At 44.2% G+C, this 27,348-nt stretch overlaps 1 protein-coding gene and 1 pseudogene across 1 annotated transcript in view; one reads left to right on the top strand and one right to left on the bottom strand.

Moving 5' to 3' along the window:
* Positions 1–27,348, top strand: part of LOC144492818 (connector enhancer of kinase suppressor of ras 2) — a 751,457-nt gene that overhangs the window by 328,408 nt on the left and 395,701 nt on the right. The gene's annotated exons all lie outside the window — the stretch shown is intronic.
* On the bottom strand, positions 24,356–24,506 carry LOC144493223 (U2 spliceosomal RNA; annotated as a pseudogene).

Here is a 27,348-nt window from a genome sequence, read left to right as displayed (position 1 = left end):
AGGGAACGGTGCTGCCCACTGCGTCACAAGATCCACACAAGGCAGATAAGAGGATCTAAAGGACACCTAACTTCATTTCAAACAATTGGAGCTATAATAAGAAAATTATGGAATAGTCCATGTCACCATAGTAATGGAAGAATAGCTCAAATAATCAGAAAAGCCATTGGGCTGACTAAGCTGAATTGAAGTGTTAAGGGTTTTGTTCAACAATATAAAAATATCCTGGTTATTTTTAATTAGTGGACATTGACATTTTACTTAGGTCTTTTGCATGTATCCAAGATTATCTTGATGCCACTTTCAATATTTAATGGAACAGTAAACTAACCCCTTGCACCAGATCTGTTTGCTAATGCATCTTAAAAGAAACAATAATGTTTACTTTTTTCATCGGTCATGTAATTTATTCATTATTAACTGTAATTGTTTCACTCAGGTTAGTAAAGGATTGGAAAGCGCGTCACAATATTACAAAGTATAGACAGTGAAAAGTCCATTCAGTTTCAACCCCATTTACAATTTACATTTCTTGGAATGTACTCTGTCCTCTCATCCTCCTGAAGGAAGCTCCCAACCTGCTGCCTCAGGACCCACAGGTGGCTTCAAAGCCTAAACCCATGAATCTAGTCAGCTCTCAACTCTATCTGAAACTTATTTGATAATTTTTCCTGTTTGAATTTTGTGGATTGGAGATTTAGAGACAACTGTTGTCCAGTTGCTGGTTAAATCAGAAAATCAAGCACTGTTTACATGATTTATATGGAAATTACTGGATATGTGGATTTTACCTTTAACCCCAAGGTTTCATGATTTGCATTGGAAGTGGGCATGGACATAGTAGATCCATTGGTGGTTATTTTCCAAAATTCTTTGGATTGCCCTACAGATTGGGAGGTAGCTAACTTGATGCCACTATTCAAAAAGGGAGGTAGAGAGAAAACAGGGAACTATAGATCAGTGAGCCTAACGTCAGTACTGGGGAAGTTGCTAGAGTCTATTATCAAGGATTCCCTAACTCAGCATTTGGAAAGCAGTGGAATGATCAGACAAAGTCAGCATGGATTGACAAAGGAGAAATTATGCTTGACAAATCTAGTGGAATTCTTTGAGAATGTAACTAGTAGGAGAAGCAGTGGGTGTGGTTTACTTAGACTTTCAGAAAGCTTTCAACAATGTCTCACATAACATTACCTGCATGGGATTGCAGGTAATGTCTTGAGATGGATACAAAGCTGGTATGCAGATAGGAAGCAAAGAGTTGGCATAAATGGGTCTTTTTCTGATTGGCAGGCAGTGACTAGAGGGGTACCACAGGGATCTATGCTAGGACCTCAACTGTTCACATTATATTAATGATTTGGATGAGGGAACTAAATGTATTATCTCCAAATTTGAAGATGGTACAAAGTTGAGTGGGAGGTTGAGCTGTCAGGAAGATGCAAAGGAGCAGCAGTCAGAAACAGGGTTACAAAATTCTCCAACACATAGTTATTGTGAGTATATCTTCTCCACTGAGATAATGGAATCACTGAATTATCCCTTCTACAAGACATCTACAGTTTCTGGATGCTGTACTGCAGCCAGTATTTTGGAAATGGTTGAATACCATGAATTTGTTTTTGGTGAATGTTGTGATCGATGGATTTTGTTAGGTAAAGTTACTGAGGGATAGGGATCAAGGGTAGTTAGATGGAGTTGAGATACAGATCAGACATGATCTGACTGAATTACTGACCAGGCTTGAGGAAGTAAATAGTCTACTCTCCTTGTCCTCCTATTAGGATGTTCCCATGTTGTTTGCTGTGGTGTTTCTTCTGTTTGTCTTAGTTTTTGTGGACCCTAGTTTAGTTCTGTTTGTACTGTTTTAAGCATTTTAACAAGAGTATTGTACAGTAAGCACATTTGCAGTGAGTAAAAATGAGCTATATTTTGGATTCAGGGAGATTTGTTACTCTTAGTGGTATTGCTGGGATTGTTGTTTCACTTTCTGCACCTAGTCGTGCACAAAGCAGACTTATCTGTTGCCATAGTGATTTTATTTGCTGGAACAGGCCAGTAGTCTATTGCCAGAGGCTCATAAATTGAGGGGTGCCATTCTGCATCAAGCTTGGCTAACTAGGAGTATTTCGCACTCTTACCACTTACCATTGGTGTGTTGGAATGATTTTGCAGATTGATACACAACTTGTTTGGTCATGTTATGAACACACCTTCCTTGACCATCCTGGCTTCTTAGAGTGGTTTTAATCTACTCAAAAAGAAAATATTTTCAATGGCTCACATATCAGTTGGGGCGGCACAGTGGTTAGCACTGCTGCCTCACAGCGCCAGGGACCTGGGAGACTTTCTATGGAGTTTGCACATTCTCCCCGTGTCTGCATGGGTTCCTCTGAGTGCTCCGGTTTCCTCCCACAGTCCAAAAATGTGCGGGTTAGGTTGATTGGCCTTAATGTTAGGGGGATGTCAGGGGGTTTAGTAGGGTTATGGGGATAGGGCCTAGGTGGGATTGTTGTCAGTACAGGCTCGATGGGCTGAATGGCCTCCTCCTGTGCTGTAGGTATTCTATGTTTTAGGGAGTTGAGTTATAATGATATTTATAACTGGAGCTATTTATAGGTGATGTGCGATTAAATCACTCGGGAGGCTAGATTGTACCCGGGAAATAAAGGCTTTTATTACTAACAAGGATGGAGCACACTATATACAATACAATCCCAGACCAAAGGGTCACCAGGCAGTGCAGTGACCTTTATACTTCCCCAGGTAGGCGGAGCCAACTGGAGTGTACCACAGAACAATATCAACAGGGAGAACAGCCCAACCCTAACACCAACAGTAACTACAGTAACATATCTACAAACACCCATAGTGCTGACCATCCATGGCTCAGCACTCATAGTGGTAACCAACTATGGTTCACCACATTCACCCCTCCTTTAAAAACAAAGGCCGGCGGGGCAAAAAAAAACAGAACAACTGTTCATATATTCACAAGTTCAGTCGTATTGGAGGACCGCACCGTCTCTGCGACCTCCTCAACACTGGCGGTAACGCCGGTTCTGGTAACCGTGGTGACCTTCTCTCCAAGGCGGTGTCCAGTGACTCCTCCAGTTCCTCATGGACAGGTGGACCACGAGGCGGCGACAATCTGCTGGACTCGAGCACGCCTCGAGATGGCGACAATCTCCTGGACTCAGGCAAGCTGTACACGGGAGTAAGAGGATTAAGTGGTGGTCCCGATACTGCCCGCGCCGTGTCAGGAGGGGAGATAAGGGTCGGGGGGTCCCTAACTAGGGGTGTGGGAGCGACTGGGGTTTCCAAATCCCCTGCAGGTGCCAGATCTCTAATAGAGACCGTGTCCTCTCGCCCGTCAGGATATGCCACATAGGCATATTGACGGTTGGCGTGGAGGAGATGGACCTGTTCAACCAAAGGGTCGGACTTGCGGGTCCTAACATGCCGCCGCAGGAGGACAGGTCCTGGGTACGTCAACCAAGACGGTAATGAGGTCCCAGAGGAAGACTTCCTAGGGAAGGAAAACATCCTCTCATGTGGAGTAGCGTTGGTTGCCGTACACAGGAGTGAGCGGATGGAATGGAGCGTATCAGAGAGTACCTCTTGCCAACGGGAGACTGGAAGACCTTTAGACCTCAACGCCAGTAAGACAGCCTTCCAAACTGTAGCATTTTCTCGTTCAACCTGTCCGTTACCCCTAGGGTTGTAACTCGTAGTTCTACATGAGGCAATCCCTTTTGAGAGCAGGTATTGCCTCAATTCGTCACTCATGAATGACGAGCCCCTATCACTGTGGATATAGCTGGGGTAACCGAACAGGGTGAAAAGATCCCGTAATGCTTTGATAACCGTGGCAGCGGTCGTATCAGAACAGGGAATGACAAAAGGGAATCGTGAGTACTCGTCAATCACATTGAGGAAGTACACGTTCCGATCTGTCGAAGGAAGGGGGCCCTTGAAGTCCACACTCAGTCTTTCAAAAGGGCGAGTGGCCTTAATGAGGTGTGCCCTGTCAGGTCGGTAGAAGTGCGGTTTGCATTCAGCACATACCTGGCAGCTTCGGGTTATGGACCTGACATCCTCCACAGAGTAGGGTAGATTCCGGGCCTTTACGAAATGGAAGAGCCGAGTGACCTCCGGATGGCAGAGATCATTGTGGAGGGCCTGTAATCGATTCTCCTGCACACGAGCACATGTTCCACGCGACAGGGCGCCTGAGGGCTCATTGAGCTTCCCTGGACGGTACATGATATCATAGTTGTAGGTGGAGAGTTCGATTCTCCACCTCAAGATTTTATCATTCTTGATCTGACCCCGTAACGTCTTGTTGAACATGAACGCCACGGACCGCTGGTCCGTAAGCAGGGTGAATCGTTTTCCCACCAAGTAATGTCGCCAATACCGAATGGCCTCCACAATGGCCTGGGCCTCCTTTTCCTTCGCAGAGTGCCGAATTTCGGGGCCTTGGAGGGTGCAAGAGAAAAAGGCGACGGGCCTGCCCGCCTGGTTAAGTGTGGCGGCCAGGGCGAAATCAGATGCATCACTCTCCACCTGAAAGGGGATGGACTCATCAACAGCGTGCATCGTGGCTTTTGCGATGTCGGCTTTTATCCCTTCAAAGGCTAAGCGAGCCTCTGTTGCTAGGGGAAAGGAGGTAGACTTGATGAGCGGACGAGCTTTGTCCGCATAATTGGGAACCCACTGTGCATAGTATGAAAAGAAGCCTAAGCATCTTCTCAGTGCTTTGATGCTAGTGGGCAGGGGAAGTTCAAGGAGGGGACGCATATGGTCTGGATCAGGGCTAAGGACCCCGTTTTCCACCACGTATCCGAGAATTGCTAGGCGGCGCTTGCGAAATACGCACTTCTCCCTGTTGAAGGTCAGATTCAGGCGAGACGCAGTGCGTAAAAATCTAAGGAGGTTGGCATCGTGGTCCTGCTGGTCATGGCCGCAGATAGTGACGTTATCCAGGTACGGGAAGGTAGCCCGCAGCCTGTTCTGGTCCACCATTCGGTCCATTGCACGCTGGAAGACCGAGACCCCATTCGTGACGCCAAAGGGAACCCTTAAAAAGTGATAAAGACGACCATCCGCCTCAAAGGCCGTGTATTTTCGGTCCTCTGGGCGAATGGGGAGCTGGTGGTAAGCTGACTTCAAGTCAATGGTGGAGAACACCCGGTACTGCGCAATCTGGTTGACCATGTTAGATATGCGCGGGAGAGGATACGCATCCAGCTGCGTATATCTATCAATGGTCTGACTATAGTCTATGACCATCCGGGGTTTGTTTCCAGTTTTAACCACCACTACTTGCACCCTCCATGGACTAGAGCTAGGTTGGATGATCCCTTCCCTGAGGAGCCGCTGAACTTCAGATCGAATAAAGATCCGATCCTCAGCGCTATAACGCCTGCTCTTGGTTGCGATGGGCTTGCAGCCTGGCACGAGATTTTCGAATAAAGATGGTGGGGTGATTCTGAGTGTCGAGAGGCTACACGTGGAGCGCGCTGGGCAATTTGGAGGCTGCTGTGCTCCCACTGAAAGTGGAGGGAGTGGCCCATCGTACTGCAGGGTTACACTCCTCAGGTGGACCATAAAGTCTAGTCCCAGGAGTATCGGAGCGCAAAGGTGCGGTAACACAAGGAGCCTGAAGTTCTCGTAAACTGTGCCCCACACCGTTAGGTTGACCACGCAGCTCCCTAGCACGGTAACAGACCAGGACCTCGACGCCATCGAAATTGTCTGTCTGACAGTCCGTACTCGGAGACCGCACCGTTTCACGGTGTCAGGGTGAATGAAGCTCTCCGTGCTCCCGCTGTCAAACAAACAATGAATTTGGCTTCCTTTACCTCTATGCCCATCATGGACTTGTCGAGTCTGTGAGGCTTGGCCTGGTCCAGGATGATTGACGCCACCGTTGGGTCTTGGGTGCAACTGCAGGCAGCTGAGATGGTTGATGATGATGACCCCTGCTGGTCATCTGCGGTCGGTGCCAACCAAAATGGCTGCGACCATGGATCGCACGTGGTCGGTGGCGCTAAAAGTGGCGGCCCCTGCAGGTCGCACGTGTCTTGCGTCTCCGTCGTCAGGAATGGCGGCGCTCTGGAATCGCACGTGGTGGAAGACCTCGAAGACGCTGGAGACAAAGAGACAGGCTCTGGAGAATCACACGCCGCGCTGCTATGTTTGGAGAGTGGTTTGGTCCTGCAGACTTTGGCATAATGCCCTTTCTTTCCACACGCGGAGCACAATACCGTTCTAGCTGGACATCGCTGCCGAGGGTGTTTCGCCAATCCACAGAAGTAACACCGCGGGCCTCTTGGAGCTGCCGCTGTCGTCAGGTCCGAGGTTGGAAACACAATCACGCAGTTTTTCGGAGTCGCTGAATAAAGTAGAGTCGGTGGCTGTACTTGCCACGATGTTCCCACGTGGTCGGTGGGGTACGTTTCTAGACTTCTGGAGGCCGTTTCCATCACGTCACCCAATTCTACTGTCTTAGCGAGGTCTAGATTACCTTGCTCTAGCAGCCGAAGGCGAATATACGACGAGCCGATTCCCGCCACGAACGCATCTCGGATCAAGTCGTTCATATACTAGGCCGCCGACACTGGCTTGCAGTTGCAGGCTCTGGCTAGCTGCTGAAGTTCACATAGGTACTGTTCTGTCGTTTCGCCGGGCTGCCGCCGTCGAGTGGCTAGAAGGTGTCGAGCATGGATCTTGTTTGGCGGTTTGTTGTACCGTTTCTTAAGTAGTTCGATGGCCCCTATGTAGTCTTGGGCATCGCGGATTGATAAGTATACGGTGTCGCTTACCCTCGCGTGGAGGACCCGCAGTCTATCGGCGTCGTTTTGAATGGCTGATGAGGCATCGATGTAGTCTTGAAAACACTTTAACCAATGGTCGAAAGTGTTCGACGCTCCTGCCGCACGTGGATCTAAAGTAAGCCGATCGGGTTTCAACATTTGCTCCATGGTTTGTTTTCAAAATTTTGTCAGTAATAAAATTGATGCGCGATTAAATCATTCGGGAGGCTAGATTGTACCCGGGAAATAAAGGCTTTTATTACTAACAAGAATGGAGCACACTATATACAATACAATCCCTGACTAAAGGGTCACCAGGCAGTGCAGTGACCTTTATACTTCCCCAGGTAGGCGGAGCCAACTGGAGTGTACCACAGAACAATATCAACAGGTAGAACAGCCCAACCCTAACACCAACAGTAACTACAGTAACATATCTACAAACACCCATAGTGCTGACCATCCATGGCTCAGCACTCGTAGTGGTAACCAACTATGGTTCACCACAATAGGAACTTGGGAAAATGAATATACTAGCTGGTCACACGGGATATAGCGCAACTCTCATTGCTCTCCATCCACTTAGAGCCACATTATCTTCTGGGAGAGGCAAAATTGCAGAGGAAAATGTTTTGGCAGTTCTGGAAAATGCATCGAGTAAATTCCTCTCTGACCCCCGAAAGTCCTTGAAAACAATTTCCAGTGACCACGATCATCTGATGCTTTGCCTATAATCCTGCACTTTGTGGTATCAACCACAACTTGCCCAACACCCGTGTAAGCGCACAGTAAAACTGCACTTGCTGCGCAAACTGAGAACTTGTTCCAAAGACCAAAGACCCTCTGTGAAAAAGAACTTCCAGGTGTCTAATCTTGCTGTATATTTATGCAGCTTGTACACATGTTCCCTGGTTCTCTCTAATTTATATTACTTGAACAGAGTTTAGTCCTTTCATTATTTATAAACATTGATCACATCTCTCCAAAATCTATCCTTTTCTGTAGCAAAAAGAACCCAATGACCCATGCCTTTTGTGCAAATTAAAGGCCTTTAAGCAACTTATCAGTTTCGTAAGGGTTAAATGAACTTTTGACAGAATCTCTGTTATTCACAATTTAAGGAAAACAAAACCAGGTGCTTATTCTAGATGAGACAAGACCAAGGTTTATGCAAGGACAGTATAATTTTTTTGTGTTGGATTATCTTGACTATACGTTCAGATACGCTCACAGCTTCATAGCACTGATCATTTACTTTTAGAGGTTCATGCACTCTAACACTTACTCCCACTCAATATGCATCACGGAACCACGAATGGAACACACATGCAATAGGATCTCTCCCCTCTCCCCCACTAATAAACAGCCTGAGACCATAGCACTGATATCCACTGGACAGCACAATTAATCAGGCTCCATACAAAACCACAACCATTAATAACTGTTCACCAATGAGAATATAATGAAGTCCGCATTCTGCTCAAGAAATGCCTGCCAAATACCAGGAGTCATCATAGCCGCCTGTGCGGTGCCTACTCTAAACCATCTATACACTAAACCATCTATACATTTCTCCATCTTTTCATCTTGTTTACTTGCATTGCTTGTGCATGTCAATTAGGATGAAGGTTAAATGCCTTGGAATTAATGGACAAAAACCTGGGTGGAAATAATTCTTCTGAATAGTTTTTAGTGGTCATCCAGTCATTGTTGATTGAGGATTCTCCAAAACATGCGGAATCTTGCATTGCTCCTTATAACATAGGAGAAATTGCTTAGTTTCATTCAATCAGTGGCTGGGTTTTACTCATAATTACAGACCAAAATGATATGTTTTCACAGATGCGAATCGTCAGCAAGATGAGAAACAAGACTTAGAATTTAGGATTGGCTTCAAATGTGCAATAGCCCTTTATCGGATATTTACTGTCAGCTCATTTCATTGATTTTTCTTCCTACAATCCCCTGCTGATCTCCATGCACTACAAAGGTGCCACTTTTATCAGGATAATAGTAATTAATCCTTACTACTTTTTTTGCAGTATTTTTTGTCATTTTCATCAAGTCAAGTCACCCTCATGAGATGAGAAGAATCAAATTGAAAGTATAAAGTAACGGTGCTGCCAGCACATAAAGTAATTGTCAGAAAGTCTTAATAAAACTGACAGCCCAGCCTGATTGAGTTTTTTTCCACTTGTCTACTAATCTGTATAACATGAAATAGAGTGGCTGTACCCTCACAATTTCTTCAGGTTTAATATTTGAAGAGCTAATTTTGTATTAATTTGGGCTTTTATTTTCCTATCTCTTACTAATTGTAGGCTTGTTCTTTTTCATATAAATTTCTTTGCTTAATGACATGCTATACATTCAAGACTCCACACAGGCAAATTGCATCCAGAGTCAGATGACATTTGAATGACTTACGGTACAAACATATTAGAGCTCAAACACTCATTGTTAATAAAGCCTCTTTAAGTTTAAGTCTCCAGTAATCAAGCCACATTCTGTGGGCCGTTGAATGCCACAGTCAGTGAAAACCAGGCTGTTCAGTCCTATTCATAGCTACTTCTCTACGTTTGTCATATTTGAATTTCATGCAGGCTTAGCACTGTTGCCCCATTGGTGCAATGATCTTCAATCAAAACGGAAAGATCTGTTAGGGTTCACAGCCAGTGAAGAATGGAAATGAATCATGCCATTAGTTTTGCTTCATATTATGGTTGCCTAAAGCAGTGCTTATCAAACAGAATTCCAATATGATACCATTTTAACACTTGAAAATTAATGTGGCCCCAGCACCAACAAAAACAAAACAGCAGTCAAACAGCACAGTAACATTGAGTATATAATTATTAAAGTTCATTAAACTTATTAAAGTTTTTATAGATCAACATACAATGCATTCTATTAATATGGAAATCTGTGTTTTGTAAAAATGTTATTATTTTAAGTACTCGCCATCTTAACAATTCCAGCTCATGGGCCTTGTTCAGGAAGCAAAGGATAGCAGGTTGAGGGTATTGAGTTGGTTGACGTTGGAGCCCCAGGTCATTCTGCTCGGGTGACCAGGTTGGACTCAGATGAGGTGCAGCTCAGCAGTGGAGGTGTCACCACCAGCAGCTCCACAGTTGAGGTTAGGCTCCAGTGCTCAGTACAGCAGCCAGAGGCAAGCCTCCCAATCACTTCTGGGATTGTATCCATGGCAGTGGTTGCCATGGCCAAGTGTGGTTGTCAGGTTGTCAGGTAAAACCTAGTGTCTGTTGCCAGTTTGGGGATGTGTGGTTATGTGTACCACCTGTCCGAGCACTCTTTGCCCAACTGAGGCTTCCCCAATGTAGTAATCCTCACTCCCACTGTCCCTGATGAGCTTAGCACCCTTGCCCTGTCACTGGGGTCTATCAGCCTGGTGCCACCAAAACTCCAGATTTACCTCATGACATCCCTTCTTCAGGGACAACCTGTAGTCCCAGCGGTGGCCACCCATCCTGGTATTACTGCTGGGGCTAGAGCGTTTCTAGTCATTTAATTGGTCAGCAGCTCTCCAAGCTGAGACTTCCTCCTTGATGGGGGAGGGGTTGACGGATATCCTGCTTTGATCCAGTTAACCAATGCACAGCATTGGGGTGACCACTGTTGATTTATAGACAAGCACAGCAATTAATCCACTCACAACAAGACCTTGTCCTCAGAAAGCGAATGGCCACTTCACCTTTTCTGATGGTGCTGGGTGATGGCTATCAGTGTTGACAAGAACATTGGGTTAACTCAGCAGCCATAGTATCTTTACAGTAGACAATGTGAACAGACAGATGATGTCTCTTGTAATCCACTACTCCGTCTGAACTCCACTGAAGTATCAGCCTAGATTACTTACTCAAGTCCCACACTGGTGGAACCAAAGTTCTGCTGCTAACTTCTTCAATCACTTACAATCTTCTGACTCTGAGGTGAAAATGCTTCCAACTGAGCCAAGTTGACACATTGGGTGTAGTATTTTCAACTTAAACCCTCTAGAAAAGGCAGGTCCATTACTAGGCTGGGAACCCATTGAACTGCTTGGGGGACTTTACTGAATCTCTTTAATTGAACCAGGGCATTAGCATCCTGCCTCTGGGTTCCTCTGCCAAGGGAGATCAGGCAGAATGACACACTGATTCTGTCAAAGAAAGGACTTCTAATTAAACAGTTTAAATGGCTCAACTGCAGCTGTAGTTTTGAGGTTGTCAGGAATGGAGAGGTGACCTGGGTAGGCTGCTTGCTGGGTGTCTCACATTTACCTGGAGATCCTGCTGTGGAACCTGAGGGACTGCAGTGTGTTGAGCTCTCCCAAGAAATGGAGGAACCTCTCCAACCAGACAGGCATGGATGGAAGTGACTGAGGAAATCAGCTGCAGAACTGTGGCCTCACCAATATGAAAACAGTACACTAAGAGGATCCAGGACCTCAGGAGTGTGTGAAGGTTGAAGGGCATGATGCTTCAAGGTGCCAAGCCTCTCACTCTCACTTTCCCAGCATTCTCCTGCACAGTTCAGGATAATACGCGTAACAGTTCCACCCGTTCCTTCCTCAGCAGGCTGTTCACATCCCCATCTGAACAACCAGTACTCACACTCATGCTCATCCTGTTACCGTCTCATGCCCATGCCTCACAGTCACCCTCCACAATTGTTTCTTCCCTCCTCTCCACTCAATGCATTTCCAAAACATTCAAAACTCCCTGTTCTCTCTCCTTGCAGGAGAAGAGAGCACACAAAATTCAGTCAAAGTCAGAGACTTAAGGTAGCCTCTAGTGATAGTCATTTTGATGGCCATTGGCAGTCTGTGTGGCTTTCTGATTCACTTGTCAGGAGAACTTGTTCCATAAGGCTGCAGATGTCAGCAACAATTTTCCTATGAAAACCTGAATCTCCTGAAACACTGGTGGTCAGACATCTTGAAGAAGCTGATCCTCTGTCTACAGGCAGAGAGAGGATCAGACCCTGAGTTGAGGGTCAGGGCTCCTTGGAACTGGATTTCTGTGCCAATCCTCTGTGGCCTGAGGAGTCGGCAGCTGGTGTTGTTCCTGGATTTGGCCCTGATACTGTTATTGTTGGAGTGGCTGTTCTCCTTGGGCTTTGGCTGAGGTACAGGTGGAGCGACATAAGCTGCTGCCTTGATGTGGTAGAAGCTGGCAGCAGAGAAGTGCAGGGAAGGTGAATCAAATGCTAATCTAGTGAATTGACTCAACGAGAAGTTGTGAATCACCTTTCACAGAATCATAGAATCCCTCGTGCAGAAGGAGGCCATTCAGCCCATGGACCCTGCACTGACAACAATCCTACCCAGACCCTATCTCCGCAAACCCACATATTTACCCTTCTAATCTCCCTGACACTGACTGGCAATTTAGCATGGTCAATCCACCTTGCCTGCATATCTTTGGACTGTGGGAGGAAACCGGAGCACCCGGAGGAAACCTATGCAGACACGAGGAGAACGTGCAGACTCTGCACAGACAGTGACCCAAGCTGGGAATCGAACCCAGGTCCCTGGCGCTGTGAGGCACCAGTGCTAACCACGTTCCCACCGTGCCGCACTAAAGTGGCGGATATCATAGAATCATGACATCCCTACTGTGGAAAAGGAGGCCATTCGGATAATCGAGTCTGCACAGACTGTCCAACAGAGCAATCCATCAAGGCTCTTTCTCTGTAGCTCCACGTATTCACCCATCTAATCTCTCTAACCTAAGGGGCAGTTTAGCATCAACCTAACCCGCACATCCTTGGAGTGTGAGAGGAAACCAGAGCACCTGGAGGAAACCCATTAAGACACATAGAGAACGTGCAAACTCCACATAGACAGTCGCCCAAGTCCGGAATCAAACCTAGGTCCCTGATGCTGTGAGGCAGCAGTGCTGACCACTGTGCCACCATGCCGCATTGAAAGCGGCCTCTGAGAAGAAGTATTATGAACAACATGCCTCTCTTCTTGGCCATGGCTGGAGCTCTTCTATTTCACTGATCAAAGGCTTCCCAGCCTGTCAATTTCATTGAAGTAGCTCTCCCTGCTGCGCTCTCACCTCAGTGATCCTGGTGAGTTTTACACAGCTTGTCTGCTGCCTGATCAATCCAGAACATCATGGTGGAAGACATTAGTACCATTCCTATAGGAACGGGCAAGTCAGAGGTAATAGAAAGGGTAGAACTTAGAACAATCAACATCGATAGGCAAAAGGTACTCAGCAAACTATTGGGATTGAGGGCAGATAAATCCCCCAGGCCTGATGGCCTACATCCTGGGGTATTAAAGGAAGTGGCGGCAGAGATAGTGGATCCATTGATTATAATATTCCAAAATTCCCTGGACATGGGAAAGGTTCCAATGGATTGGAAAAATGCTAATATAATGCCTTTATTCAAAAGGGAGGGAGGCAAAATGTGGGAAATTACAGACCAGTTAGTTTAACATCTGTTGTTGGGAAAGTGTTAGAATCAATTATCAAGGAAGCAATATCAAGACATTTGGAAAGTCAAAACACTATCCATCAGAGTCAGCATGGTTTTATGAAAGGCAAATCATGTTTGACTAATTTGTTAGAGTTCTTCGAGGATGTCTCAGACAAAGTGGATAATGGGGATCCTGTAGATGTAGTATATTTGGACTTCTGGAAGACATTTGATAAGGTGACGCACATAAGATGTGTAGGTTAGGGGGATTAATGGGGTAAATAAATGACTTAGGAGGATAGGGCCTGGGTAAGATGCTCTGCTGGAGATTCGGTGCAGACTCGATGGCCAAATGGCCTCCTTCTGCACTGTAGGGATTCTATTCTATTTCAGTACTTAACTGCCTTAGCCAACAGCTGTAGGGGTGTTCTCCAATTGCCTTCAAACCTGTCCAGGCGGATACCAACCTGATGCCATTTCAGGAGATTTAACTCCATGCACACACCTGTACCTGCTTCCCTTTCTTTGCCTTGGAAAATTCTACCCGTAATTAAAATATTTCAGATAATTTTGTCTGGAATGAAAAATGAATGTATTATGTGAAAGGATGAATGAAACAGCAGTGGCCAGCAGTGAAAAACTACACTAAGGTGATTGTATTTATTGTGTACTTAGGGTGCAAAGCAGCTGCTCCAGCATTCGATAGAGTGAATAAATCTCAGAGTCCAAACTCAAGCATTGTACCCAAACCTATCATTATGTCTCAGCTTGGAGTGCTCAGTTATTTCTGTGAATAGAAAAAACAATCTGCTAGAAATCTAACCTTTCACTTGGTGTTTTCTGCCTACCAAGAGTGTCCTTGTATGATGCTTGAAGTGACTTTAAAATCTTGCAGAGTAGGTTGAGCACAATTTCGATAAACCAATTACGAGATGCCAAAAAATGAGCCTCTCAAAACAATATTTCTAACTTCTTACCTGTACATTTAACATTTTGAATTGACAGAAGAAAATAAGCATCAGAAACAAAAAAGCTATCAAAAATAGTTCTTGTTCTCCCATCCCTCCTGAAGGTGTGGGCTCTGTTGGCAGGATTATCCTGCAATACTGGAACCGGATGAACACTTTTCACAAGTGAACCATGACCTTAACTGTGACCAGATTGCTATTTTACCAGTACAGGCTGACCCTGTACCCAGATAACTTTCATTTGTGTTGGAAAGCACTCAAGCATGGAAAACCAAGTCAATTCTGTTGACCCATCGCAGGGTGTGACTGCTGACCAGCTGAGGTTAGCTAACTGTACAACAGTCTGGGCATTGACTCTGGAATCATCTGTTTATTGTTTAGTTAAAGATTGGGCAAATGTGCATAGCCATTGGAGCTGTTCAAACAAAATACTTACAGATGTTGGTCAGTGGTTGTAGGTACTAATCATCGGCTTCCTTTTGAAAGTGAACCTGATTATCGACTTCAGCAGCTTCCAAGTTCCGGTTGGGTTGTTTGATGATGAGGAGGGCCAAGAGAGATTTCCTCTCCCCTTAACAAAAATATAAAGTTTTGTTTTATAAAAAAAACAGATTTACAATATTATCACCATGCACCAAACAAATCTTCCCCAAATTATGTAAATAGAGAATTATATTGCAGGCAATAACTGACAGGCCAATCTAACCTGCAAAAACTTTCCTCCTATTAGCCAGATGTAGATGGATGTTTAATGTAGCAGATAGCTATGGTATTAAAAGGTATAGTAACAAATGGATTGATGTTGAATACCTATTATCTATTCATATCACTGGAATTCTAGAATAGAGCTTCCTAACTGATGCTTTGCTAACCTTTTAGTATTCATTCAAGGGATGTGGGCTTTGCTGACTAGGTCAGCATTTATTGCCCATCCCTAATTGCCCTTCAGAAGATGGTGGTGAGCTGTCTTCTTGAACTACTGCAGTTCCTGTGGCATAGGTACACCCACAGTGCTTTTAAAGAGGGAGTTTCAGGATTTTGACCCAGCGATAGTTAAGGAACTACATATAGTTCCTAATCAGCATGGTGAGTGACTTGGAGGAGAGCATTCAGGTAGTGTTTTCCCCATGTGTCTATTGCTCTTGGTCTTTCTAGATGGTAGCAGTCGTGGGTTTGGAAGGGTCTGAGGAGCCTTGGTATTGTGCATCTTGTAGATAGTACACATTGCTAACACTGTATGTCAGTGGTGAAAGGAGTGAATGATAGTGGATGGGATGCCAATCAAGCAGGCTGCTTAGTCTTGGATGGTGTCAAGCTTCTTGAGTGATGTTGGAGCTGCACTCATCCAGGCAAGTGGAGAGTTTTCCATTTCACTCCTGACTTGTGCCTCGAGGCTTTGGGGAGTCAGGAGGTGAGATATTTCCTGCAGGATTCCCAGCTTCTGACCTACTCTTGTAGCCACAGTATTTATAAGGCTAGTCCAGTTCAGTTTCTGGACAATGGTAACCCCCAGATACAGGTATGTGATTTGCATTGCATTCAGACTGCATGGGGTTTTATTTCATGACTTCAGTCTCTCTAACAATGAAGGTTCACAACAGTGAAAGTAGATATAACAAGATCACATTCCTCCACTTAACTAGAAATCATAAATACACCGTGGGCCGAAGGGCCTGTTCTGTGCTGTACTGTTCTATCTATGAATATACCTCAAATGAGGAAATAGATTAAAACAGCTTTGCCTTTCCAGGAGGAATGGATTTTTGAAAAACTCCCAACAAAGGCCATTAAGGCCTATATAAATCAACATCTTTCAAAGAAAGCAAGGTATATTTCCATTTGAGATGAGGATTGAAAGTCTTATAATGCTAAGGAAAAACATTGATTCTCAAATTCTATATGGGACATGATGATTGACCCACATTTGAATCATCCATAGAATGCAAATGAGCAGAATGGAATAATGTGAAATTAAAAGTGAGCATGTTGTTTGAGCCCTGAATTACACAATGTTGAACAAATTGATGAGGTATTCTTCTGAAATTTCTCTCTACTGTTTGAGCAGATGCAATAACTCATTTAAAATTTAATGGCTTAATATCATGTTCAGCCTATAGGTTCTATAATCAGCCTTTTACTCTTCACTTTAAATACCTAGAAATCACTGTGTTATTTTAAAATACAATTACTACTTTCAATTAGGGTGAAATATATAACTAAAAAGCACACCGATGATGAGCTTACCCAGTACTTAATAAAATTGGTAATCTTGAAAATTGAGTGTTTCCATCATGTGACTCACCCAACCATACTAAGGTTCTTAAATTAAAAGACTTGTATTTAATAGATTATATTAAAATAAATTAATTCAGAAATACTGACAAAATATGCTGGTCAGAATACGATGTAACCAACAAAACCTATAAATCAATAAATTGGTCAATTAAAAATGTGAATCAGATTTAAATGAGTGAGAATGGCTGAACAATCTATTATGATCTAATTTGTTCCTAAAGTAAAGACTATGTGAATTTCTTAATGTTGTTGTCCTTTTTTGAACCTCTTCATTTCTGTTCTTGCAACTGTTTTTTCATTCTTCTTGCTCAATTTCCTCTTCATCCTCTCAGTTTAAAGGGGCTGTATACATATAGAGTACAGGTATTAGTTTGAGTCTGTAACCAGTGTTTTGATCATTGGCCAGATGCTAGGTTGTTGGTGAAATTCAGTTAGGAACCAACAACATTTTGCTGAAAGTCGACAAACATTGAGCTTCAAGACACTTACTGAGTGAAGAAAGCCATGAGATTCCATAGGTTTTGAACAAAATCAAAAAGATAAAACAACTCACAAAATGTATTTTATATTATAGCATTCAGAATAAGTACAAGATAATGCGAATAAGCAAAGCCAACTGTGGTCCAACCCACTATACCGCACAATACATGTCAGATGCAACCAAAATGGATTCCAAGGATTTCTCGACAACTCCCCACCCCCCCCAAGATGTTAGTCACAATGTGAGTCAACCAATATGATTGAAACTCAGTCTCTCTCATGAAGGTTTCTAATCTTCATGTTCAAAGATCTCGCCTTGGAACTCTGTTCCAACGTGGTCAGCTTTAACGGTGGACAACCTCACAAGGTTTCAATCTCGCCTCCTGATATTTTGTTCCTTGGATTCCCAAGTACACTTAACAACTAACTCACAAGAATAATTTCAGCTCTTTTGACTACACCAAGCAGAATTCAAGTGCTCCAAAGTGATACTTCTGCCTCAACAGCACAAAGCATGGAGTCACCAATGTTCAGCTCTTGGGCAGGGACAAATGTAACAAACAGTGGAACATCCTGTACCTGAAATGTTACAATCTCCACGGACTACGAACGTAGCACATAGTGACACAGCAATAATGGATTTCACAATACTGGTATGGTGTGACATCAGGCTGGCAAATCAAAACTATACTGATAATTCCCCATGGCGACACAGCACAGTGCTTGCATGAATGTACAAAGTTTTGCTCACCAATTCTCAAATGCCAATTCACTTTTAATATTAAGAAAGACCAAAGATCCCAGGATTTGATAGAATGGACATCTTGCAGCATGCCGTGTTCGACGGACATTTCTCCTCATCCTTTGACTTGAACAAACTTTGCCCTGTATGTTGCTGGATATGTTAGCTGATAATGACTCTATAAGGGCAATGGAACAAATCGGGTTTAGTGAACAATTGGATAAATTAAAGTTTAGAGTTAAAGCTTAGTTATTAGTCACACATAAGCTTCATTAATAACTGCAATGAAGTTACTGTGAAAATTCCTTAGTTGCCACACTTCGGCGCCTGTTCGGGTACACTGAGGGAGAATTTAGAATGGCAAATGGACCTCATGTCTTTCGGACCGTGGGAGGAAACCAGAGCACTTGGAGGGAACCCACACAGACATGGGGAGAATGTGCAGACTCCACACAGACAGTGACCTAAGCCAAGGGTTGAACCCAGGTCACTGGCACTGTGAGGCAGTACTGCCAACCACAGTGCCAGATCTGATGCCCATTCACTCTGTATCCTACCTCACCAAATGTTCAGTTTCTTTATTAATCCTTAAATCTGATTGGGGTGGTACAGAGGGAATGAAAGACTGGATCAAGAGAGAAGAAAAAAGACAGAGTGGAAAAATACTACTCAAAAACAAAAGTAAAAAAAACTCTACCACAGTTTTTACTTATGGGAATGAAAATCTTCAGTTTCAGTCATTTTCTTTTTGGTCTGGAGAGGTTGAGTGGCATTGCAGAAGTGTAAATCCTCTCATTAAAAATCCACTTGTACTGTTAATTATTCACCCTAACTTTGTATGGCCAGTTTAATTGGCAATCAATGTCTAAATACTATAATTTCATGAAACTCATGGCAAGTTGAGGGCAGATTGCAGTCTTAACAAGACTAAGGGACGAAAGGGCTTTGTATATAAATTGTTCAGGAACCTATTTCAATTCACAGGATATCTCTTCCTTGCTACAAGATGGTGAATGAATTACACATTAATTATTGTGAGTGCATTATTTTGGCACAAATCTGGGCCAATATTAAAATAAAGTCAAGGGATCTTGTAAAATTGGCTTTGCATCAGACTGCAATTTTAATTGCAGCTGGTGTGGCACTATATCCTGTGTCTCCTGCCACTGTGCAACCTACAGTTAACTTACCAATCTGACTTCTGAGTTATATCACCAGTACTGTTCTGATACTCAACCAAAGCCAATTCATACTGTTAGGAAAACAACAGTAGTTTTAAGGGATTTATTTTTGTATGGGTTAACATTAGAAATAAGGTATAGTTTTAAGTGTGTTTAACTTAACATTTCTGTGCTTGGAAGGGCACAACCTATATTTAGATTAATGTTGGGCATGTTTTCATGTGTTGGGGTTGGTTAAGTTCCAAATGTGTGTCTGTTGTGCTTAGAGGTCTATGGCATGAAGAATAAACAGTCGTAGCAGGGGCATTGCTTAGCAATAGGAGGTCACTTTCCAGAGGGAAGGGCTTTCCTTTGTTCTCAATTTTAACTGGAAGGTAGGGCAGTTGGAGACAGGACACTGGGGAGTGAACCTCTCTCAGCTTTGCCAGGAGAAGTTGGACTGGACAAGGGAGCTGCAAAGATACAAGCTTTCTAAGGAACAAGATGCAATCCAGATAACCAGGGAATTGGGACAGAAAGAATGTCTTAGATGATTGTAGTTTAAAGAACAGAGACCAAGGTATTGTTCAGAAGAATTCAAGGAAGAGTAAACAAAGTGTTCTGAATTAAAGAGACAATTGCAGTAAGTAGATTTAAAGTGGAACAGTACACTTCAAAGGTACATTAAACATCTAATGCCAGTTTCATTCATTTTGGAATTTGAGCTTTAAAGCAATTGTGAACAATTTTATGCAGCAGTCAAGACAAAAAATCGTAAAGGGGGTCATGTACAATTCTGGACTGGATTCACTATTAAAAGTGGAACAGGATCTTTATTTCATAGTGTAATTTGGAAAACCTTGTCTGGATTTTGGAATACAAAGCTCTGAGGGAAAGCATTATTGTGAGAGAAGATTTTGAAGTGTTTTTTTAAGTTTTAAAGTTTATTTATTAACGTCACAAGTAGGCTTGCATTAACACTACAACAAAGCAACTGTGAAAATCCCCTAGTTGTCACACTCCGGTGCCTGTTCAGGTACACTAAGGGAGAATTTAGCATAGCCAATGCATCTAACCAGTCTTTCGGACTGTGGGAGGAAACTGGAGCACCCGGAGGAAACCCACTCAGATACAGGGAGAACGTGTAGACTCCGCACAGACAGTAACCCAAGCTGGGAATGGAACCCTGGTCCCTGGTGCTGTGATTTGATTTGATTTAGGAATATAGGAATTAGGAGCGGAAGTAGGCAAATTCAGCCCTTCGAGCCTGCTCCACCATTCAATCGATTTGATTTGATTTATTATTGTCACATGTACTGGTACACAGTGAAAAGTATTGTTTCTTGCACGCTATACAGACAAAACATACCGTACATAGGGAAAGAAAGGAGAGAGTGCACAATGTAGTGTTACAGTCATAGGATGTTGAGAAAGATCAACTTAATGCGAAGTAGATCCATTCAAAAGTCTGATGGCAGCAGGGAAGAAGCTGTTCTTGAGTCAGTTGGTACGTGTCCTCAGAGTTTTGTATCTTTTTCCAGACAGAGTAAGGTGGAAAGGAATATGTCCAGGCTGTGTGGGGTCCTTGATTATGCTGGCTGCTTTTCTGTAGCAGCGGAAGTGTAGACACAGTCAGTGGATGGGAGGCTGGTTTGCATGATGGACTGGGCTTCATTCATGACCCTTTGTAGTTTCTTGCGGTCTTGGGCAGAGCAGAAGCCATACCAAGCTGAGATACAACGAGAAAGAATGCTTTTTATGGTGCATCTGCAAAAGTTGGTGAGAGTCATAGGAGCCAAATTTCCTTAGCCTCCTGAAAACGTAGAGGCATTGGTGGGCTTTTTTAACTATCGTGTTGGCGTGAAGGGACCAGGATGAGTTTTTGGTGATCTGGACACCTAGAAACTTGAAGTTCTTGACCAGTTCCACTTTGTCCATTTCTACTTCGTCCCCATTGATGTAGACAGGGGCATGTCCTCCACTATGCTTCCTGAAGTCGATGACTATCTTCTTCGTTTTGTTGACTTTGAGGCAGCAATTATTTTCGTTGCACCAGTTCACCAGATTCTCTTTCCTGTATTGTGTCTCATCATTGTCTGAGATCTGCCCCATTACGGTGGTGTCATCAGCAAACTTGAAAATCAAGTTGGATGGAATTTGGCCTCATAGTCATAGGTGTATAAGGAGTATAGTAAGGGGCTGAGGACATAGCCTTGTGGGGCACCAGTGTTGAGGATGATCATGGAGGAGATGTTGTTGCCATCCTTACTGAGACAGCAGTGCTAACCACTGTGCTAGAGTGGAGTTTGGAAACTCGTGACAGTCATCTGGGGGACTTCTAAGGATAAATCCACAGACACTGATTTGGGTTCAGAGCGGAATGTGTATTTGATCTGTCATCTTGTGTGCTTAAAAGAGACTTGGTATGTTAATGAGACCATTGTACCCTTAAAATGCACTTTGTAATCTGTGTTAATCCTAAAATTTGTGTGTGATTGTTAAGCTAAATGGGGAGTAAAGGGGTGTTGTAATTTAATACAATTTTTCATATTTAATAAATGTTTTATTCCTGTTGTTAAAACTAATTAGCTGTCTTGTGATTTCACATTTAATAAAGAAAAGTAAAAATTGCGGTCTTTTGAGCTAGGTTCCATTCTGGGATTTTCCCCATCCAGTTATAACATCAACTGGGATCCTAAGAATACTAGGCCGTAATTTCCGAACAATTGCCCTGCACAAGGAACTGTCCAAAATTGCAATTTAAATTGCGAACTTTGGATTGTTATGACTGTGTTAGTTTCCTAATAGTTACCCAGAAAAGGTTAGCGGATAAAAACCACTTCTAACTTCTTGCTAACTATTGTACAGACCCACATCAATCTGCCACAGGCCACCCCACACCTCTAACCCCCCAAGTGGACTATCCCATCTCCATAGGACTACCACACCCCCGACTATCCCCCCTTAGGTGGACTCCCCACCCCCACAAAGACTCCCCACCCAGGGGATTGCCCCTCCTACAGGATTCCCCTCCCCAAAGAACTAGGCCCAACCCAACCCCTCCCAAATACCCAACCTCTTGAGGCCCTCTACCCCCGAGGCCCAATCCAATTAAATGCCCCCCAAATTCCCCTTCCACCACCCAAGTCCCACTCCTCCTACCCACTTTCCTTATATATTTACCTGTTCCCTGTCCTGTCCAGGACCCTTGAACTTGGCTGGACTTTTAACTTGCTTGGTTTGTAGCATCTAGCGCTGTTAAGGTGTGGCTCCCTAACATCCAACTGAGCTGCCCTTGACCTTAGGCCCCAGGGACGCACTGCACTTCCCAGATCATTTCTGGCCTAAGTCAGAAGGTTGGATGAGATAGGATGGACAAAAATTTCAGGTCGAATAGTAGTAGCAATCCGAATATGATTGCTGCTTGGCAGAAAGTCAGGCCCATTGACACATGGAATATTTTAGTGTAGAAACAGGCTAATTGATCCATTCAGTCCGTCCTTCACTGATGGTTCTTTCCACGTGAACTGTCTAATCTAAACCCACTGCCTTGGAAAAGCAGCCAGCATAATCAAGGAGCCCACGCACCCCAGACATTCTCTCTTCCACCTTCTTCCATCGCGAAAATGATACAAAAGTCTGAGGACATGTTTCAACCGATTCAAAAACAGTTTCTTCCCTACTGCCATCAGACTTTTGAATGGACCTACCTCGCATTAAGTTGATCTTTCTCTACACCCTAGCTATGAATGTATCACTACATTCTGCACTCTCTCCTTTCCTTCCCTATGTACGGTACGCTTTGTCTGTATAGTGCACAAGAAACAGTGGGCCTGATTCTCCCATTACGACCCTCAACTTTTCTGGTGGGTCCGATCGGGAGAATCGTGTGTCGGCCAATTCGCGGAATTTGCGCATGCGCCAGGAACACATGCACATCTCCCAGAGCCAGAGAACAGTCGCAGTCGAGACTGCGCTGGAAACCGGCGAGAAGAGAGGTAAGTCATTTGCATCTTTTGTTAATGTAGTTTCAATATATTTTGCATGTGATTATCAGGCCCGGCACGGAACCTGCCGGGCCCGATAGCATCTCCCACCCCGCCAGGAGTACTTCATTCTGGGCGGAGTTTAGAGTAGCTTGGGGAACTAGCGGGAGACCCCCGGAATGAAAAGGAGGCAATCGGGGCTCCCCAGTGGGTCGGGCGACGGGGGGGTTGATGCCCCTTGGGCATGGGCACCCTAGCACTGCCAGCCTTTGCCCCCTGGCACTGCCCAAGGAGCAAAGTGCCCATGCCCAGGGGGCACCTTGGCACTGCCCACTGGGCATCAGGCAGTGCCAAGGGGTTGGGGCCTATTGTGGGCGTGGCCTAGGGGCGATTGGTGGGGGTGGGGGGTGCCGCTGCCACTCTGCATCAAGATCGGTCAGGCTGGAGGGAGGACAGTGATCAGGGCGGGCAGAGGTGAGGGGGGGGAGTGGTCTGCCGGGGGAGGGGGGAGGTGGGGATGTTCTGTCAATGGGCGGGTGGGGGTTGGGGGGGGGGGGCTCAGGGTTGGCCCGGGAATTGTTGTGGGCACCGCGATTTGACCATGGGGGAGGGGCTGGAGGGGCAGCACTGTGGTGGTCCTGGGCTGGCCAGTGATCGAGCTGGCCAGCAAATGGGGAGACTGACAGATTGGGGCCACTGCGCATGCGCAGAGTTCCAGTGCTGTCAGACTCTGGTGCAAATGGGCCCCGCCCCCCGGGTTTTTAATATTCACGATTTGAGACCTCTGCATTGCACACAGTGAGGAGATTCAGGTCTAAAGCTGCACTGAAAAAATAGTCGTGATTTAGAACAGTTTTCCCATCAATTCAGCACTTTTGGGAGAATCGCCCCCCCAATACTTCCCACTGTAAATTACTACAAAACTTCAATATTCCCTGATTTCAAGTAACTATCTAATTCCCCCTTAGAATTATTTATAACCTATGCTCCAACAACAATTTGTGACCAAGAATTCCTTGCCCTCTGTCGAAGTGTATTATTGCAATTTCCTCTTAATCAACCAGTCTATATCTTTTCCTCTGTAACTCTTATGTCTCCATGTTATCTTTATTGAATTATTTCTCTTTTTCCTGTTTATTTCCTTTCTCAAATTACTCTTTATTTACCCCTTAGCTCTTCCCCAAGGCCATAAATATGGAACATTCCTTTCTCCCTCAGGTCACCACGTTGTTTAACAAATTTGAAACAAAATCTCACATTAAATATCGACGCATTGTATCGCACATACTTTGTGTGTCTCTGGTTGGTTTTTTTTTTGTTTTTATTCCAATTCAATCAAATCAAGTCCAATTCAGAGTCTCAACAAGTTGAGACATTCCCGATCCAAGCTGATAAGACAGGGATCTCACCTCCTGTCTTGGGCTTGATCTACATGATCCAAGCTGATTGGAGTAGGCATAGCTCCTCCTCCAAGGCTTGATCTCATTTGCATCTTAACCAAAAGGCCAAGAGGCCGCTTTTAAAAATAGCTTCAAATGAAGCTAAAATGTAACCTAATGACTTGTACCAAGTACAGTATGTCGATACTACACTTGATCTTAGCCAAAAGGCCGAAAAGCGAAAAACGGATGGCTATATACACAAAACACTTCCCTGAAAAGCTGTTGTACAAATGCTCACAATCATCTTTTGGAAGTTAATGAATCTAAGATGGAGGCCTTGTGGCATAGTGGTATTGCCCCCATTGTTGGACCAGAAGCTCCGGGTTCAAGTCCAATGCCAGGACTTGACCACAGAAGGAGCGTTGATAACATGGACCAATGGGCTGATAATCAGCACAGGAATCCTTCCACCACATACCCCGCTATTTCCCAAGGGATAAAAAATAATGTGGTGGTGTGAAGATGTGCTTATAAGGATGATTCTGCTGGGATTGGAAATGAAAGAATATGATACCTACTTTCGGGAAAGCCGGTAAAATAGGTCTGTGTAGCTTAAAAAGTCTTGAATCATTAACTGTCATTCACTCGATCAAAACCTTTAGGATTGTGAGGAGGTATTAAACAGGGGGATGTGGAGTGAATGTTTCCTCTTGTCAGAGAATCTATAACTAGGGGTCAATGTTTAAAAATAAATGAGCCGCTCATTTAAGATGGAGTTGAGGAGAAATTTTTTCTCTGAGGGCCCTGAGCCTCTGGAACTCTCTTCCTCAAAAGGAAATGGAAGCAGAGTCTTTGAATATTTTTAATGCAGAACTAGGTGGATTTTTGATTAACAAGGGGGTGAAAGGTTATTGGAGGTAGGCAGGAATGTGGGAGTGAAGTTAGAATCAGATCAGCAATGATCTTATTGAATCACGGAGCAGACTTGAGGGGCTGAATGGCCTTCTTTTGCTCCTATTTATATGTATGCAAAGTAATAGATTTGAAGATTTGAAACAAGCAAACAAATTCACAAATTCCTGTCTGAAAGTAACAAAGTTACTGGATGTTTTTCTAAATATGTGAAGAGTTTAGGTAGAGTAGATGGAGAGAAACTGTTTTCACTGGTAGAAAGGTAGGTAACCAGGTAACCAACATAAAATAATTGGCAAAGAATCCAGGGGGAGAATGAAGAGAAAAGTTTTTTTCTTGGAAAGTTATAATAAATAATGCACTGCTTCCAAGGCTGGCAGAAATAGATTTATTAGCAACTTTGAAAAAGGAATCAGATATGTATTGGAAAGGAGAAATCTAAAAGGCTATAGGGAAATGGGACTAATTATGGTAATATATACCTGCTAACCACTGTGCTACCGTGCCGCCCGGTAGCACAGTGGTTAGCACTGCTGCTTCACAGCTCCAGGGACCTGGGTTCGATTCCCGGCTTGGGTCACTGTCTGTGTGGAGTTTGCACATTCTCCTCGTGTCTGCGTGGGTTTCCTCTGGGTGCTCTGGTTTCCTCCCACAGTCCAAAGATGTGCGGGTTAGATTGATTGGCCATGTTAAAATTGCCCTTAGTGTCCTGGGATGCGTAAGTTAGAGGGATTCGTGGGTAAATATGTAGGGATATGGGGGTAGGGCCTGGGTGGGATGGTGGTCGGTGCAGACTCGATGGGCCGAATGGCCCCTTTCTGTGCTGTAGGGTTTCTAAGATTTCTTTCTAAGGTTATGTTACTGCACTAGTAATCCAATCTACCTGTTTCAGTTGTATCTGTCCATGATACATTGCTAAGAGGGACAATGATAGTTCTCATTGCAATCTTTCACTTTTTATACATCTCTGAGCTCAAGGGCCTAGATAGAGTCAATAGAGACAGACTATTTACTCCAGCAGCGAAGTCAAAAACTATTTGGCATAGATTTAAAATAATTGGTAGAATGATTACAGCGGAGATGAGGAAGCATTTTTTTCCACCCAGTGACTAGTACTCACTGCCTGAGAGACTGGGAAAGGTAGAAACTCTCACCACATCTAAAATGTACTCGGAGGTCTCCTTGAAGAGCAGCAACCTGCAGGGTTGTCCTAGCATCGACACAATGGGCTGATAGGCCTCCTTCTGCATCATACGTTTTCTACAATTCAGCTCCTGAATAGTTTGAATCATGGGCTGGACTGAAGACTCCAGTTTGACCCCCTTGAAGGCTCTTCAGCACCTGAAGTAAATTGGCAAAAATTGCAGCCTGTGGCCAAGATTTTCCAGTCTTCCGGCAGTGTATTTTCTGGCGGTGGAGGTGGCCCAATATTGGCTGCCAGCAGCATCCTCCAGTCCTCTGGGTGGGTGGGGGGTGGTGGTGGGGTGGGGGTGGGGATGCAGAAGCGATTTACTAGGTTGTTCCGGAGTTGAGGGGTTGGCTTATGAGGAGAGACTGAGTAGACTGGGACTATACTCATTGGAATTCAGAAAAATGAGGGGGGATCTTATAGAAACATAAAATTATGAAGGGAATAGATAAGAAAGAAGCAGGGAGATTGTTTCCACTGGTGAGTGAAACTAGAACTAGGGGGCATAGCCTTAAAATAAAAGGGAGCAGATTTAGGACTGAGTTGAGGAGGAACTTCTTCATCCAAAGGGTTGTGAATCTGTGGAATTCCCTGCCCGGTGAAGCAGCTGAGGCTACTTCGTTGAATGTTTTTAAGGCAAAGATAGATAGATTTTTGAACAATGAATGGATTAAGGATTATGGTGAGCGGGCAGATAAGTGGAGCTGAGTCCATAAAAAGATCAACCTTGATCTTATTGAATGGTGGAGCAGGCTCGAGGGGCCAGATGGCCTAATTGTGCTCCTCGTTCTTATGTTCTTATGAAGTCAGTCAGAAACCAGGGATTTTTCAACTTGGGGTTCCAACAATTTGTTAAATGTCACTTCCTTGGTGATCGTAATTTTCCTAAGTTCCTTTCTCCCTTCTGTCATGAGCCGCCCTTGCAGAATTACAACTGGCACAATATACTACAGCAATCTGACAGAAACCTTCAATTAGCAG

This window comes from Mustelus asterias, chromosome 4 (genome assembly GCF_964213995.1).
Source record: "Mustelus asterias chromosome 4, sMusAst1.hap1.1, whole genome shotgun sequence".
NCBI classification, from domain to species: Eukaryota; Metazoa; Chordata; class Chondrichthyes; order Carcharhiniformes; family Triakidae; genus Mustelus; species Mustelus asterias.
This window is presented reverse-complemented; position numbering and strand designations above follow the sequence as displayed.